The 14276-nt window shown below is 41.1% G+C and overlaps 1 protein-coding gene across 1 annotated transcript in view; it reads right to left on the reverse strand.

Annotated features, from left to right (window-relative positions):
* The window catches only part of syt1a (synaptotagmin Ia), a 294930-nt gene that overhangs the window by 188543 nt on the left and 92111 nt on the right, over positions 1 to 14276 (reverse strand). Inside the window, exon 2 of the mRNA XM_058416698.1 lies at positions 1365 to 1419. The gene's annotated coding sequence lies outside the window, so the exon portion shown is untranslated. The remainder of the gene's footprint in view (positions 1 to 1364; positions 1420 to 14276) is intronic.

The raw sequence follows: 14276 nt of genomic DNA on the forward strand, positions 1-14276 counted from the left end.
TTCCAACCCATCCCTCCCTTTCTCTTTCTCCTTCTCCAACTCAACTCCTTCTCCAACCCAACCTTCTCTTTCTCCTTTTCCATCCCAACCATCTCTCTCTCCTTCTCTAACCCAACAGGCATTTTCTTCATCTTCTCTCCAAACTTCTCTTTCTTCTTCTTCAACCCAACCTTTTTTTTTCTTTTTCTCCTCCGTAACCTTCTCTTTCGTTTTCTTCAACCCAACCCGTTCTTTCTCCTTCTCTGACCATCCTTCTCTTCCTCCTTTTCCTTCTGGAACGTTTCCCAGTTTTTCAGTTTGCTAAGAAAGTGTCTGAGGAAGTCCCAAGGTAAAGTAGGAGAAACCTCTACACTTGACCTTAACTACCTTATTTCCTACCTTAATCTCTTTCTATCTATTCAGCTAACCAGATAAGTAGATAGAGGGTAAATAAACCAGTTCCTCTTGGCGGTGTTTTTGTGGTAAGTTCAGGGATTAGCGTTAATATCACTAAATTAGCAGGTCAGGATTACATCTTTTAGATTGACCTGTATCTTCTTCACTCTATCCCCCATGGCTCTGGGTTTAAACAGGATTGGCCTTTTGTGTCTCTCCCATAAACACAAGCTCGACGCAGCTGTGTTTATGCCAGCAGACTTTCTGGATTATCTGCTGGAGAAATCTAAGAGGATTTGCAGGTCTGAAATCAGTGATAATACACTGCAGGGCTTCAGCAGGGTTTGCAGCAGAATTACAGACAGCCCTGGAAATTCAGAGCTGTCTTTTTTTTCATGGTGCTGTACTGTTAAAAAAAAAAACAGGATTAAAATGCAATTAACTGCACGGTGGGTGATTAATATAGCGGGTAATGGGATGGGGCTCGTGTTTGATTTTTTTATTTTTTGGGAGCAGAGCAGGAGAGGATGCACAGAGTTCATAAATCACATGTGACAGATGTGAGATCTGAAGATCCATTTATCATGACAGCGAGAGACAGAAACACTCCACACTTCTCTGCTCATGTATGACATCACTTCCTGTACACTGCAGTCACTAATTAGCTCCGTGTAGATTAGATTTGAGGATCTGTTCAGGGGAAACAGTAGGCTATTCCACCATGACGCCAAGATTTCCTTAGATATAGCCTGTCTAGCATGCTAATTAGCCTGTTTGCTAGTCAAACAGCTGAATTTACAGTTTTGGAAGCTAGACTTCTGTAATGCTGAGACTTTTCAGGGTATTTGATGTAGTTTGTTGTTTAAGATAAAAAAAATGAAGCCACCTGAACAAATAATAAGCATTAAACAATAAAAAATGGACACAGCTCTGTCCACCATTTTAGAAAATTTCTGCCATTTTATAAGACTATAAATAAAGATACTTACAGAATTTAACACTTTTCCTCCACTTTGGCTTTTTGCTTGTAATCAGTGGCACAAACTGTGAAAGAGAAAAGAAAGAGAAATTCAAATAAAATATAAAACTCATACAATCTTTATTTTTATATTCCATATTTTTATATATGTATAAACACACACACACATACACAGTCACAGTCATGGAGGCGTGGCCTCTTTGTTTATGGGCTGTCAGTCACATTAAAGGAGGCGTGGCCACTGTGTGTGTGTGCTGTCAGTCTTATTGAAGGAGGTGTGGCCTTTGATTCTGTGTCCTGTCAGTCTTATTGAAGGAGGTGTGTCCTTTAATTCTGTGTCCTATCAGTCTTACTGAAGGAGGTGGGGCCTTTAATTCTGTGTCCTGTCAGTCTTATTGAAGGAGGTGTGTCCTTTAATTCTGTGTCCTATCAGTCTTACTGAAGGAGGTGGGGCCTTTAATTCTGTGTCCTGTCAGTCTTATTGAAGGAGGTGTGTCCTCTGTCTCAACAATCACAGCTGTAATAAATCATACCATAATGGATTTCTTGTATTATTAATGGTCTTTGAGATTCAGGTCACATGATCTGTGAATGAGAGTATCACTAACACAAATCCAGCTTGATCCAGCTGAATTTGTACCTGGATATTCATCAGGAAACTTCGTTCCTCTCCCTGAGCAGTGCGGAAAATGTCGCCCTAATCCAAGATTTCAATTAGAGATGTTTTGAATAACAGGCAGAATGTTGCCCGGAGGCACGAGTGTAAAGTGAGCTAATATATTCTTCACTAATTAACACAGCAAGCTTTTTTTTTTTAAAAAAAGGGAAATTAAATGAAATTCCTCGAAACTGAAAGTCCAACCAGATAGAGAAAAGTCCATTCAGATTAAATGAGAGACAGAAATGGGTTTGTGCTCCTGAGAGTTTAATAGTAAAAGTTAATTATACGCTGCTTAATACTGAATTACTGTGCTTTAAAAAAACACACACAAAGTGCCTACTGTATGAACCACAGGGGAAAGAATGGAAACAACATCAGGAACACAGAAAGATCCTTCGTTACTGTCTGAGATATTCCAGATGTTCAGGTTCAGTGTGGAGAAGAAGTAGGGCTCTGCAGGTCAGTGCAGCTTTCTGGATTAAAGCCATGCTCTAATGCAGCACTGAATATTCATTATTCATCATTACTACACTAATATCTGTACACAAGTCATACACTGACCATTTACTACATATACACAACACGCTATTGCTCTGACCAATCACGTCACATGGCGTCCAACGTTTCTTCAGTTCTGACCTACAGTTAGTTCCCATTTATTAGCTGATACACAAACAAAACCCTAATAAGTGTGTTTTTATCTTCTCCTGTCATATACAAGCTGCTATTAAACGTGTATAGAAGAAAATGTGTTATGAAGAAAAATAAAGCTCGGGAGGAAGTTGGATGTTGGTGTTTATGGTGTGTATGTGGCTAGTTCAGTTAGCATACTTTGCTAATCTAATCTGAGAACAAAGCTAAAATGAAGCACTGGAATAATGTAATAATCGATTAGTGTTTCATTTTTTGTGTTTTAATTAACTACTGTTAGAACAAATATAGTGTTTATAATCACTGGACAGGCCACGCCCACAAATGACAAGTGACACATATATTACACATGAGTGCATGTCACTTATATAACTAATATGTGTGTGTGTGTGTGTGTGTTTGTTTCTGTTCTAATAAATGTATTATTTCTCTTACACCACAGAAATTTACCATTATAATTAATCTATTTAAAGTTACACTTGGTGATTATTTTCTGTTGTCACTTCTGTTCTAGCAGCTACAAACACTCTTTCCTTCAGAAGCTTCTCTGTATTCTCCCTCATCAACTTAATAAGAGAAAAACTCACAGCTTGTTACACAGCTTACTGAGAAACTGCAAAGAAGTCTAAACTCCTCTGTCCTGAAGATGTGGAAACTTCCAGCGCAACCAGCGGACTCCTTCCACACATCCTGCACACATCACACACACACACACACACACACACTTCTCCTCAGAGGAAACTTCACCAGTTTTACACCTTCTGACCAATCAGAGTGCAGCACTCAACAGCGCTGTGATGTAATACACAAGACCTACAGTAAGTACAGTGTTATGTTATTCTGTTATATAGTTACTGTGTAGCTAAAATGAATGGAGTGTATAGTCTCCCCCTCTCTCTCTCTCTCTCTCTCTCTCTCTCTGTTTATTTACCTCCTGGTGTCGCTCTTCATTATTTCCCTTCCTCGTTCACTCTGCTTTGAGTCTCACGGCATGAGCAGAAACACACTTTGGCCTCATTTAGTCTGATTTATTATACACCGCTGACCTCCTACCAGACGATTAAATTAATAAGAGCGAATCGAGCGCCCCACGTCAGTCAGACCGGCTTTTTATACCAGACTCCGTCTCCTTCTAATGAATCGTAACTCGAGTGAACCATCAGCAGAGCATAAAATTCACGGCAGCCTACAAAAACAAACAGCACAAATGAAATAAAGACATTACTGCGATTTCACTCGGATGCCTCTCAATTTAGGAATAAAAGCAGAAAGCAGGAGCTGGAGACGTACTCGGAGCTTCTCAAGGCTGGGCTCTGCAGGAATAAATCCAAGGCTGGGTTTCAGTAAAGATCTGAACATGGCTGTGCCGCTTCCTCTCCGTGTCCCTGAGGTTAAACCACTCAATTTATCATCCATTTTCTCTCACTGATACCTAACCCTCTCATTGATAAGCACTGTTTAGTTTTCAGTCTAAAAATAAATTTTTATATTTAACTTTTCATTTTGATTGAAAGGAATAAATTAGGTTCCTGGTGCTAGTATTCGTCCTTGTGTCCTCTTCGTGTCTTTGCTGTTTCTTCTCTTCATGTAAAAGACACGTCTCACCAGGAAAAGTCTCTTTATTCCACTAACCACGAGGCACTGAGGATATTTCAGGAGAGAACAGTGCTTCACTCATCCTCCTGATTATTATTCCTCCTGAGACTCGTTAGTTTAATTAATCTCCAGTCTTATCCTTCGCTCCGGTCCTGTGGGAGAGTTTGGGATGATGAAAATTTCCCATTATTCCAGCTGGATGGAGTTCCTGCCTTCTCACAGATATTTTGTGTTTGTGAGGTAAAAACCCTTTGTTTTTGCCCAAACCCCACATGTAACCCTTACCATAACCCCACATGTAACCCCTCCCATAACTCCATTCATAATCCCACCTCTAACCCCTCCTGTAAGCCCACATTTAACCCTTTCCAAACCCCACATGTAACCCATCCCATAAACACACGTGTAACCCATCCCATAACCCCACTTTTAACCCGTCCCATAAACTCACCTGTAACCCCATCATAACCCCACCTGTAATCCTGCCCTTAACGCCACATGTAACTCCTCCCGTAACCCCACATGTAACCCCACCCCTCACCTCACCCATCACCTTGCCCATAACCTTGCCTAGATCCTGTAGACCCTCCCATAACCCCTCTCATAACCCCACCTGTAACCCCGCCCATTTGTGCTCGGATTTCTGAATGGAACCTGAGATGAACTACACTTTTAACCTGAACAGAATTTTAGCTCTTGTTTTATAATTCCCTCTCACCATGAGCATGTAAAATCCTGGCTTCTGATTGGCTTTCAGCACTTTTGTATATAAGGATAAGAAATCAGTAGTGTCAGTAGATGAATGACATTTCTTCTTCACTTTACTGTAACCATGACAATGATAGTTAATGCTAGGACTGTATCCTTCACTAAAATAAAGTGTTAATGTTACAATTTACTTAATAAATAAAAAATTACAACAACAGAAAAGGTAAGAACACTCGTCACCACTTGCCCTGTAACCATAGCAACATAGCAAAGGAACAGCACTAGTTTATTGATATCAGAGCTTCGTGAGATATTCTCTGACACGGGAGACTGAATGGATACTAAATATTAAAGGTTGTTTATGCAGTGGTGTTTAGTTGAGGTGTTGAACCCTGCTGTAGTGTCCAGCAGTGTGTCCTCTGCCCACAGGTCATATCTCCAGTGCTACAAGCTCTCACTGAAAGACAAATCCAAATAACAGAAGTGTTATGAAACATATAATCACTCCGGAGAGCTTGAGCACTCGTTCCCTCGCTGGAGAACCCATCTCCTCTTGTTCTTTCTCTTCTCTCTGACATTTTCTATTCACTATCACACACTGATCCCGCGTATGATCCACTCGTGACTCAGCAGCACTTTTCCCTGACAAAAGCCACATGCCAGAGCTTTCAAACTGCATGCATGGCCTGGGTATTGTGCTAAATGCTAAATGCTAATGACTGGAGCGTGACTCAAAGCCTGCGTGGCGAGCTGAAAGGAAGAGGGAGAGTGCTGTAGGGTTGTGTGTGGATTCACGAGGAGGATTATTTATTTAATGCACAGGATAAAGTCATAATTAAACAAACAGAAACAAGAGCAGAGCCAATGAGGAGAGCAGATGGCAGAGCGGCTTTCAACCACTTAGCCGTATGTCCGAATCGCACCCTGCTCTCCACCAAACACACTGTTCTGGCTGCTGCTGTGTGTGTGTGTGTGTGTGTGTGTAAAATTGCACCGTATGCAGTGGCTTGCATAAGTATTTACACCGTCCCTTTAAACTTTATGTCCACTGTCTGTTTTACACCATGCATGTACACACACACAAACACACACACACACACAAATGCCATGAACACTCATATGAGGGGAAAGTGAACAATTTCCAAAAAAAAAAATTTCATAAATATTCACCCCCTCCCCAAAAAATTGGTTCTTTTGTACAGTAAACGTGTGTATGGTTTTAAGATTTAAAGAAAGAAAGAAAGAAAGAAAGAAGAACCTATTCAGCCTCTTTTATGTTCTTTCTTCTGTTTCTTGTCTCTTTTTCTCTCTTTTTTGTTTTGTTTTCATGTTATGTTATGTCTGTCTGTCTGTCTGTCTTTCTTTCTTTCTTTCTTTCTTTCTTTTGTTTCTCTTTCTTTCTTTCTTGTTCTGCTTTTTACTTTAAGTGCTATCTGTTTCTGTTCTTTGTTGAGCCAGAGGAGAGAAAACAAAGTGGTCACATGACCAAGCCCCGCCCCCTTGACGATGTAATTTGAGCTGGTGAATTATTTGCTGCTCTCACACAAGCTGCTGAAGTTCATTCCCTGAAGAGCTTTTGTGGTTTATGGTGTGAAAAAAATCTCTAAAAACTCTCTGTTTATTCTCTCTCACTGAAATGTGAGCCGTAAACGAGTGTGAGGCTTTCTTAGCTGAAGGTGGAGAGTGGAGAGCGGAGAGCGAGGGATGAGTAAACGAGTGTGAGGCTTTCTTAGCTGAAGGTGGAGAGTGGAGAGCGGAGAGCGAGGGATGAGTAAACGAGTGTGAGGCTTTCTTAGCTGAAGGTGGAGAGTGGAGAGCGGAGAGCGAGGGATGAGTAAACGAGTGTGAGGCTTTCTTAGCTGAAGGTGGAGAGTGGAGAGCGGAGAGCGAGGGATGAGTAAACGAGTGTGAGGCTTTCTTAGCTGAAGGTGGAGAGTGGAGAGCGGAGAGCGAGGGATGAGTAAACGAGTGTGAGGCTTTCTTAGCTGGAGGTGGAGAGTGGAGAGCGGAGAGCGAGGGATGAGTAAACGAGTGTGAGGCTTTCTTAGCTGAAGGTGGAGAGTGGAGAGCGGAGAGCGAGGGATGAGTAAACGAGTGTGAGGCTTTCTTAGCTGGAGGTGGAGAGTGGAGAGCGGAGAGCGAGGGATGAGTAAACGAGTGTGAGGCTTCCTTAGCTGGAGGTGGAGAGTGGAGAGCGGAGAGCGAGGGATGAGTAAACGAGTGTGAGGCTTCCTTAGCTGAAGGTGTAGAGTGGAGAGCGAGGGATGAGTATACGAGTGTGAGGCTTCCTTAGCTGAAGGTGTAGAGCGGAGAGCGAGGGATGAGTAAACGAGTGTGAGGCTTCCTTAGCTGAAGGTGTAGAGTGGAGAGCGAGGGATGAGTATACGAGTGTGAGGCTTCCTTAGCTGGAGGTGGAGAGCGAGGGATGAGTAAATGAGTGTGAAGCTTTGTTAGCTGGAGGTGGAGGGTGGAGAGCGAGGGATGAGTAAATGAGTGTGAGGCTTTCTTAGCTGAAGGTGGAGAGTGGAGAGCGGAGAGCGAGGGATGAGTAAACGAGTGTGAGGCTTTCTTAGCTGAAGGTGGAGAGTGGAGAGCGGAGAGCGAGGGATGAGTAAACGAGTGTGAGGCTTTCTTAGCTGGAGGTGGAGAGTGGAGAGCGGAGAGCGAGGGATGAGTAAACGAGTGTGAGGCTTCCTTAGCTGAAGGTGTAGAGTGGAGAGCGAGGGATGAGTATACGAGTGTGAGGCTTCCTTAGCTGAAGGTGTAGAGTGGAGAGCGAGGGATGAGTATACGAGTGTGAGGCTTCCTTAGCTGAAGGTGTAGAGTGGAGAGCGAGGGATGAGTAAACGAGTGTGAGGCTTCCTTAGCTGAAGGTGTAGAGTGGAGAGCGAGGGATGAGTATACGAGTGTGAGGCTTCCTTAGCTGGAGGTGGAGAGCGAGGGATGAGTAAATGAGTGTGAAGCTTCGTTAGCTGGAGGTGGAGGGTGGAGAGCGAGGGATGAGTAAATGAGTGTGAAGCTTCATTAGCTGGAGGTGGAGGGTGGAGAGCGAGGGATGACTCGTGTAAACAAACCCAGCCGAGAGACTCTGATGCTCCTCATCATCACTCTAATAGAAGAGCCACACCCAGCTGAGAGCCACACCCACACTGAACAGAAGAGCCACACCCAGCTGAGAGCCACACCCACACTGAACAGAAGAGCCACACCCAGCTGAGAGAATCCACCTCCATGTGTTTTACATCTCCTGCTCTGTCAGAACCTTATTCCTGCCTCTCCACCTGCTTTTCTCTCTGTTTACTCATCTATCTGTCTATACATTCCTTCTCTCTATCCTCTAAACATACACTCTGTTTTCCTGCTGTATGCCTGCATTTATGCTTTCTTTCATTCATCTGTCCATCAAACAATTCATCCAGCTATCTATTCCTTAATTGGAATATCCATTTCACACACACACACACACACACACACTCCATAAACTAAATTGCATAATTGTTCCATTTTGTTAAAAATGACAATCATTTTGCACATAATGTAAAGTTAAAGAGAGTGTACACGTGTAAAAATGTTGAAATAAATTCAGATCTTGATGGATATCAGACGGATGAACAGATGTGAAATGTGAGCTTGATGGACAGATGCCATGGCAGACGAGTGTGAGGGCTAAATCATTCCGCTTCGGGATGCTAACATTTTTTCAGTAAAAGGGCAAAAAGATCGTTATATCATCGCTCCTCCGCCTTCAGACACGACTGCTGCTGGAATAATTGCCTCATCTGTGGAATAGTTGGAATAGATGTAAAGAAACTTTGTGACCTTTGACACGCTCTGTGATGTAATTTCCTGTAACTGTCATGACTGGCCTTTGGCTCATGCTAATCACTCCAGAGTCTGCTGTATTCAAATTCCATCTCGGGTTTCCGTCATGCTCCAGAGGGATGAGTGTGTGTTTCATGAAGCACCACTGTGTGTGTGTGTGTGTGTGTGTGTGAGAGAGCGCGCGCCTTTCTATAAAACTCTAAGGAAATGCGAGTGGTAAACATCATTAATGAGCCGTCAGTGTTTACATGTCGCCAGCAGGAAGCTGTAACGTATCTACAGAGCTCGGTCACGCTGGAAGCACTCCAGGAATAAAAGCCTGTGCTGTAATGAGAGCTTCATCTGTGTTTGTTTAACAAAAGTGAGAGCGCTGATGAATCCTGGACTCTGATTGGTGCTCAGGTGTTCATTCATTTTCATCAGCTGCTCTACAGTAGCGCAAGTTTATATACACATACTCGCTATAATACGTAATCGTTTCTATAGCAACAGCTCATTCTCAGGGGCATGTACAGCACACACTCCACATAACGAGATTAAACAAAAGTGTGTAATGATTGTTGTGTAAGGAGAAATGTGTTTGTGTATCATGAGGAAGGAGTCTCCAGTGTCAGCACTTTGTAAGAGTCAGAGGTGTAAAGTGACTGGACACTTCAGAACAGTTTTATTGACCTTGGAATCTGACTTCAGTGTAAATTTAACTGTTTAACGTCAGTGTTTTATTCTCTTGATTAATTCAGTCTGTCTTTAGTCATGTCATGTTGATTAATTGCAGTGTTGCTCGAGAACAAAGTGCACATTGATCAAACTTTCATTAAACAAACTGTTCAACAAGATACAACAGGTTTAATATCTCTCATACCCTGACCTCAAATATGATAAAAATATAGTCATATATAATCTACTAATTTTATCATTAGTGATGTTTCAGTAGTGATGTTTCAGTGAATTATAATTCAGTAGTGATGTATCAGTAGTGATGTATCAGCAGTGATGTATCAGCAGTGATGTATCAGTAGTGATGTATCAGCAGTGATGTTTCAGCAGTGATGTTTCAGCAGTGATGTTTCAGCAGTGATGTATCAGTAGTGATGTTTCAGCAGTGATGTATCAGTAGTGATGTATCAGCAGTGATGTTTCAGCAGTGATGTTTCAGCAGTGATGTATCAGTAGTGATGTATCAGCAGTGATGTTTCAGCAGTGATGTTTCAGCAGTGATGTATCAGTAGTGATGTTTCAGCAGTGATGTATCAGTAGTGATGTATCAGTAGTGATGTTTCAGCAGTGATGTTTCAGCAGTGATGTATCAGCAGTGATGTATCAGCAGTGATGTATCAGCAGTGATGTTTCAGCAGTGATGTTTCAGCAGTGATGTATCAGTAGTGATGTTTCAGCAGTGATGTATCAGCAGTGATGTATCAGTAGTGATGTATCAGTAGTGATGTTTCAGCAGTGATGTATCAGTAGTGATGTATCAGCAGTGATGTATCAGTAGTGATGTTTCAGCAGTGATGTATCAGTAGTGATGTATCAGCAGTGATGTATCAGTAGTGATGTTTCAGCAGTGATGTATCAGTAGTGATGTATCAGTAGTGATGTTTCAGCAGTGATGTTTCAGCAGTGATGTATCAGCAGTGATGTATCAGTAGTGATGTTTCAGCAGTGATGTATCAGCAGTGATGTATCAGTAGTGATGTATCAGTAGTGATGTATCAGTAGTGATGTATCAGTAGTGATGTTTCAGCAGTGATGTTTCAGCAGTGATGTATCAGCAGTGATGTATCAGTAGTGATGTTTCAGCAGTGATGTTTCAGCAGTGATGTATCAGCAGTGATGTATCAGTAGTGATGTATCAGCAGTGATGTATCAGCAGTGATGTATCAGTAGTGATGTTTCAGCAGTGATGTATCAGCAGTGATGTATCAGCAGTGATGTATCAGCAGTGATGTATCAGTAGTGATGTATCAGCAGTGATGTATCAGTAGTGATGTATCAGCAGTGATGTATCAGTAGTGATGTATCAGCAGTGATGTATCAGTAGTGATGTTTCAGCAGTGATGTTTCAGCAGTGATGTATCAGTAGTGATGTTTCAGCAGTGATGTATCAGTAGTGATGTATCAGCAGTGATGTATCAGTAGTGATGTATCAGCAGTGATGTATCAGTAGTGATGTATCAGCAGTGATGTATCAGTAGTGATGTATCAGTAGTGATGTATCAGTAGTGATGTTTCAGCAGTGATGTTTCAGTAGTGATGTATCAGCAGTGATGTATCAGTAGTGATGTATCAGCAGTGATGTATCAGTAGTGATGTATCAGCAGTGATGTATCAGTAGTGATGTATCAGCAGTGATGTATCAGTAGTGATGTATCAGTAGTGATGTATCAGCAGTGATGTATCAGTAGTGATGTATCAGCAGTGATGTATCAGTAGTGATGTATCAGCAGTGATGTATCAGTAGTGATGTATCAGCAGTGATGTATCAGTAGTGATGTATCAGTAGTGATGTATCAGCAGTGATGTATCAGTAGTGATGTATCAGCAGTGATGTATCAGTAGTGATGTATCAGCAGTGATGTATCAGTAGTGATGTATCAGCAGTGATGTATCAGCAGTGATGTATCAGCAGTGATGTATCAGTAGTGATGTATCAGTAGTGATGTTTCAGCAGTGATGTATCAGTAGTGATGTTTCAGCAGTGATGTATCAGTAGTGATGTATCAGCAGTGATGTATCAGTAGTGATGTATCAGCAGTGATGTATCAGTAGTGATGTATCAGCAGTGATGTATCAGTAGTGATGTTTCAGCAGTGATGTATCAGTAGTGATGTATCAGTAGTGATGTATCAGTAGTGATGTTTCAGCAGTGATGTTTCAGTAGTGATGTATCAGCAGTGATGTATCAGTAGTGATGTATCAGCAGTGATGTATCAGTAGTGATGTATCAGCAGTGATGTATCAGTAGTGATGTATCAGCAGTGATGTATCAGTAGTGATGTATCAGCAGTGATGTATCAGTAGTGATGTATCAGCAGTGATGTATCAGTAGTGATGTTTCAGCAGTGATGTATCAGCAGTGATGTATCAGTAGTGATGTATCAGCAGTGATGTATCAGTAGTGATGTATCAGTAGTGATGTTTCAGCAGTGATGTATCAGTGGTGATGTATCAGCAGTGATGTATCAGTAGTGATGTATCAGCAGTGATGTATCAGTAGTGATGTTTCAGCAGTGATGTATCAGTAGTGATGTTTCAGCAGTGATGTATCAGTAGTGATGTATCAGTAGTGATGTATCAGTAGTGATGTTTCAGCAGTGATGTATCAGTAGTGATGTATCAGCAGTGATGTATCAGTAGTGATGTTTCAGCAGTGATGTATCAGCAGTGATGTTTCAGCAGTGATGTATCAGCAGTGATGTATCAGCAGTGATGTATCAGTAGTGATGTTTCAGCAGTGATGTATCAGTAGTGATGTATCAGTAGTGATGTTTCAGCAGTGATGTATCAGCAGTGATGTATCAGTAGTGATGTTTCAGTGAATTATAATTCAGTAGTGATGTATCAGTAGTGATGTATCAGTAGTGATGTATCAGCAGTGATGTATCAGCAGTGATGTTTCAGTAGTGATGTTTCAGTGAATTATAATTCAGTAGTGATGTATCAGTAGTGATGTATCAGTAGTGATGTATCAGCAGTGATGTATCAGCAGTGATGTATCAGTAGTGATGTATCAGCAGTGATGTATCAGTAGTGATGTATCAGCAGTGATGTATCAGTAGTGATGTTTCAGCAGTGATGTATCAGTAGTGATGTATCAGTAGTGATGTTTCAGTGAATTATAATTCAGTAGTGATGTATCAGTAGTGATGTATCAGCAGTGATGTATCAGTAGTGATGTATCAGTAGTGATGTTTCAGTGAATTATAATTCAGTAGTGATGTATCAGTAGTGATGTTTCAGCAGTGATGTATCAGTAGTGATGTATCAGTAGTGATGTTTCAGTGAATTATAATTCAGTAGTGATGTATCAGCAGTGATGTATCAGTAGTGATGTATCAGTAGTGATGTTTCAGCAGTGATGTATCAGCAGTGATGTATCAGCAGTGATGTATCAGTAGTGATGTTTCAGTGAATTATAATTCAGTAGTGATGTATCAGTAGTGATGTATCAGTAGTGATGTATCAGCAGTGATGTATCAGCAGTGATGTATCAGTAGTGATGTTTCAGTGAATTATAATTCAGTAGTGATGTATCAGTAGTGATGTATCAGTAGTGATGTATCAGCAGTGATGTATCAGCAGTGATGTATCAGTAGTGATGTATCAGCAGTGATGTATCAGTAGTGATGTATCAGCAGTGATGTATCAGTAGTGATGTTTCAGCAGTGATGTATCAGTAGTGATGTATCAGCAGTGATGTATCAGTAGTGATGTTTCAGCAGTGATGTATCAGTAGTGATGTATCAGTAGTGATGTTTCAGCAGTGATGTATCAGCAGTGATGTATCAGCAGTGATGTATCAGTAGTGATGTTTCAGTGAATTATAATTCAGTAGTGATGTATCAGTAGTGATGTATCAGTAGTGATGTATCAGCAGTGATGTATCAGCAGTGATGTTTCAGTAGTGATGTTTCAGTGAATTATAATTCAGTAGTGATGTATCAGTAATGATGTATCAGCAGTGATGTATCAGCAGTGATGTATCAGTAGTGATGTTTCAGTAGTGATGTATCAGTAGTGATGTATCAGTAGTGATGTTTCAGTAGTGATGTATCAGTAGTGATGTATCAGTAGTGATGTATCAGCAGTGATGTTTCAGTAGTGATGTATCAGTAGTGATGTATCAGTAGTGATGTTTCAGTAGTGATGTATCAGTAGTGATGTATCAGTAGTGATGTATCAGCAGTGATGTTTCAGCAGTGATGTTTCAGCAGTGATGTTTCAGCAGTGATGTTTCAGTAGTGATGTATCAGTAGTGATGTATCAGTAGTGATGTATCAGTAGTGATGTATCATTAGTGATGTTTCAGCAGTAATGTTTCAGCAGTAATGTTTCAGCAGTGATGTATCAGTAGTGATGTATCAGTAGTGATGTATCATTAGTGATGTTTCAGCAGTAATGTTTCAGCAGTAATGTTTCAGCAGTGATGTATCAGTAGTGATGTATCAGTAGTGATGTTTCAGCAGTGATGTTTCAGCAGTGATGTTTCAGCAGTGATGTATCAGTAGTGATGTATCAGTAGTGATGTATCAGCAGTGATGTATCAGTAGTGATGTATCAGTAGTGATGTTTCAGTAGTGATGTATCAGTAGTGATGATTCAATAGTGATGTATCAGCAGTGATGTTTCATTAGTGATGTATCAGTAGTGATGTATCATTAGTGATGTTTCAGTAGTGATGTATCATTAGTGATGTTTCAGTAGTGATGTATCATTAGTGATGTATCAGTAGTGATGTATCATTAGTGATGTTTCATTAGTGAT

Source organism: Hemibagrus wyckioides, linkage group LG19 (assembly GCF_019097595.1).
Source record: "Hemibagrus wyckioides isolate EC202008001 linkage group LG19, SWU_Hwy_1.0, whole genome shotgun sequence".
NCBI lineage: Eukaryota > Metazoa > Chordata > Actinopteri > Siluriformes > Bagridae > Hemibagrus > Hemibagrus wyckioides.